Raw genomic sequence first — 4,007 nt, forward strand, 5'->3', positions numbered from 1 at the left:
GTAACTGAACGAGCTGTTCAAATACAACGGTTGGTAGCCGAGCTTAATCGAGCTCGGTGTTGGAGAAGGTTAATCGAGTTCGGTGTTAGCCGAGCTTAATCGAGTTCGGTGTTAGCCGAGCTTAATCGAGTTCGGTGTTAGCCGAGCTTAATCGAGTTCGGCCCTCAATAATGACTTGGGCCGATGGTTGGTCCAGCCACACCAAAACCCAACAGAAATCAATACTTGGGCTGCCACATATACTTGTCTAATTTATTCATGATTAATTACCATATTCATTCTCCTACACTTTCAATTTTTCTTGATTTGTTCTGTACTTTTTTTTCGAAATTGTGTTTCTAGTAATACTACATACTGTACTTAATTTCAAATAAATTATAAACATCAAAATTTATCTGAATTATTGTTTTCAATTTCGGAAAATCAATTGATCAAATTACGTACATAGCATGACATGAATTATGCTTAAAAATAATTTCATATATGTAAATATAAATTAATATACGTGTATGGTCATTAATTATTGATTAGGGCGGCCAGTTGATGAAAGATTAAACGAAAAGGAACAAGTACAAAAACGCATCGAAATAATCAAAGTAGAAATGAGAGTAAACATAGACTTGAAAATCACTTGATCTGCAGTTAAAGAAAGTAAATAGCAGTAGTCACAAGTAATTTATCGAGAGAGCCAATATATATTAATTATATTAATTACTTCCAGCTTCAGCTTTCTCTATTTCTTGCCTTGATTTCACCAAAACCAACCCATATTACAACTCAACTAAACAATTAAAATTAGACTATAATCATATATTTTCTCCCTCCATGACATTATTACACTATATTACAATAATTATGCCACGTGGCGACAGGTGGAGGATGGGAAGTTTAGGTGTTCCCAAAGCGCCCACAAAAATATGGGGTCCAATCAATCCTAACGAAACGAAATATCTTACACTAACCATTTTCATTTCACCCTCCACCAAGTATCACATTCTTTTCCTTCACCTTTCAAATACTATCATTAACCCAATTCAATTTCATTTTCACTTTCTCCTCCTTCCAATTTTGAATTTTTTTTTTTACATTCAATTCCTTATTTTAACATTTTTTACTTCCTCTCACAAGGCAATTACTAGTATTCATGGACGTCGACATACTAATGTCTATACATGGATAATTTACTCTATATGTAGAGATTATTATCATGAAGTCAATATATTCTGCAAGACATTATAATTATTATATTAAACGTATAAAATTATTGTATTTACTATAAATCAATTATACTGAAAAATTGATTATCACCTCTTGTAAAACTTGAAGTTAACTACCCAAATAAAAAAAATTGAAAATGATTATCCATCTCTAAATGACTAATTCACGTATGAACTATCTCCTATATATATATATATATATATATATATATATATAGGATTTTGATCCAAACAAGAATCCATTTAAACAAAGAAATACAGACCAATTTTCAGCCGTAGGATTAGGCGAGATGATCTTGAGATTAAAAGATCTAATGGCCCATTTAATTCCCTAAATATTATTATTTTATTCACTAAATATTCATTAAGGTTAATAAAGTCATTAGCTATTTCTCTATTGTTATGCCATCTCCTATAATCTTGCCTACATTTATTTCGGCCAACAAATCACACGCATGAGTTAATAGTTTATTTTCCTCAACTTCTTCTTCTTCCTATCTTCATCTTCTTCAACCGATCTACCATCAAACTTCCATCATACTTTTTTCCATGAAGATTTATTATTTGTGATTTAATATTCGTCGATGTCGTGTTCCAGATTAATCCGTTCCATTCTCAATTTTATATATCATCGTCGTTAGCAGATTCCAACTCCAATCGTGTTCCAGATTAATCAGTTCCATTTCCAATTCTGTATCATCGTCATTAAGTTGTTGGCATACAAAACAGTAGTTTTATGGCATGACTTGAATATTGGATTATTATGACCCAATATACCCACATATTTTCATGACTCAAAACGTCGTTTAGCATGACCCAAAAGCATAACTATTGTTTTTAGTTATTGTGTTTGCATTCTTCTGTCTTGCTAGCTTTTTTAATATGTTTAAAACATGATTACAATCGCGTATTTGGTTTTTTAATATGTTCAGAACACGAGAATATTCTTCGGTCGTACTTCCAATAAGTTTGTTTCATGCGAACATTTCGATCAAATTGTATGAGGCATGCTGGTACTGAGTAGTTTTACGTCATGCCTCGAATGTTGGTATATTATGACACAAATTAACCTAACAATTCTATAACTCAAATATTGATTTATTGTGACCCAATGTATCGAGTAATATTCATCGCATGGGCTATCGTCTACAAAAAACAAGAGGAAAGCATTCAAAAGTCATTGACCCTCTCTTTCACCCATGTAGACTTCAAGGTGTCTAAGCAAATAAACCCTGTTGTCATCAACATTGTCTGTCGTTGTCCAACTCATTTTCAACCTCTGAATAGGTGCGTTGATCACTGATTTGCATTGATTGTGACAACCAATCATTGTTAAATACTTACAAAAGAACGTCCTCTGCAAAACATGGGTTGCAAATATTAGTACGACCAAACAATACATTAACAATAACCAAAAACATCAACTATGCTATTGGGTCATACTAATAATATATTTTAGTCATGGAAACATATGGTTAAATTGGGTCATAATAAGCTGGAACTAGGTTATACGACCAAAGTATACGCTACCAATAACCAAAAACATTAGATATATTTTTGGGTCATACTAAACGGGGATTTCAGTCATAGAAACATTTGGTTAAATTGGGGCATAATAAGCTGGCACTGGGTCATACGACCGACGAATACACTAATAATAACCAAAATCGTCAACTACGATTTTTGGGTCATACTAAACGAAAACTTGAGCCATTGAAGAGGTTTGACCTTTTGCTTATGGAACAAAAAACCACAATTAAATACCAAAGTTCCAAAATCGAAACAAAACTACATGCATCCAAATCCCAGAAAATGAAATCGACATACATTTCGGTGCTTTAGGGATCCGCAAAATCTTCTTCTTCACGTTCGTTCTCTGATACACTACGTGCCGAACAACCAATTAAAGTGATAATTTTGCCTGATTTAGTCAAATTTAAGTCAAGCGTTGAACAAAATCTTACTAACTTTTTCCGTCATGACTAGCAGATCCAGATGCTCGAGTGTCCACCATTGTTGAAGTAGGCTTTTGGTTCACCGTCTTCCAAAATCGTGGAGGATTCGATTTTCTGGTGGAGACAACGATTTTGTGGAGGAGACGACGGTTTTGAGGTGGAGACGCTTTGATTTGGAGAAGGGTTTTTGTTGATTTGGAGAAGGGTTTTTGTTGATTTGGTGGTAAAGTAGGTTTTGGTTCCCCTTCTCTGTCGATTTTCTGGAGTAGGAATAGGGTTTTTGAGGAGGCGACATTTTTGTGGAGGAGAAGACGAATCTGTGGAGGAGACGACGATTTTGAGGGGCCGAGACGATTTTTTGTTGAATGATTTTTTGTTGATTTGGTGGTAGAAGAAGAAGATTTGAGGGAGATTGGAGAGTTTTTGTTGAAAGAGAGTGAAATAGAATGGAACGTGTGCAGTAATTACTCCCAATCCCAATTAATCAGGGCCTAAAAACGGAACGACAGTTATTAATATTTTTGTTTCCTAAATTACCCCTAACATGACATAGATCGGCCTTATTATGACCCATATAAAACGAGGAGTCACTCCAGATCTTAGCCATTAATCTCCAGATCTGACGGTCTAGATATGGTCTGTATTTCTATACTTAAGGACTGATTTTGGTAGATGAAGACCCTATATATATATATATATATATATATATATATATATATATAAATATAACACTAATTGAAAAAAAGTCGTTTGTCGCTTTGACGGAATGGCACAGGCTACCTTGGCAAAGAATTCAATTAATTAACTCAGTAGTTATACTCGAAAGTTCCAAAAT

The 4,007-nt window shown here is 33.9% G+C and overlaps 1 long non-coding RNA gene across 1 annotated transcript; it reads right to left on the reverse strand.

Moving 5' to 3' along the window:
• Positions 1-2,294: 2,294 nt before the first annotated feature.
• On the reverse strand, positions 2,295-3,388 carry LOC121771186. Its single transcript, XR_006043956.1, has 3 exons — positions 3,186-3,388; positions 3,045-3,101; positions 2,295-2,574 (listed from the first exon to the last, which is right to left on the reverse strand). It is a non-coding gene; the product is annotated as an uncharacterized LOC121771186 (long non-coding RNA).
• Between the last annotated feature and the right edge of the window lie 619 nt (positions 3,389-4,007).

The sequence above is a fragment of the Salvia splendens genome, chromosome 16, assembly GCF_004379255.2.
Source record: "Salvia splendens isolate huo1 chromosome 16, SspV2, whole genome shotgun sequence".
NCBI classification, from domain to species: domain Eukaryota; kingdom Viridiplantae; phylum Streptophyta; class Magnoliopsida; order Lamiales; family Lamiaceae; genus Salvia; species Salvia splendens.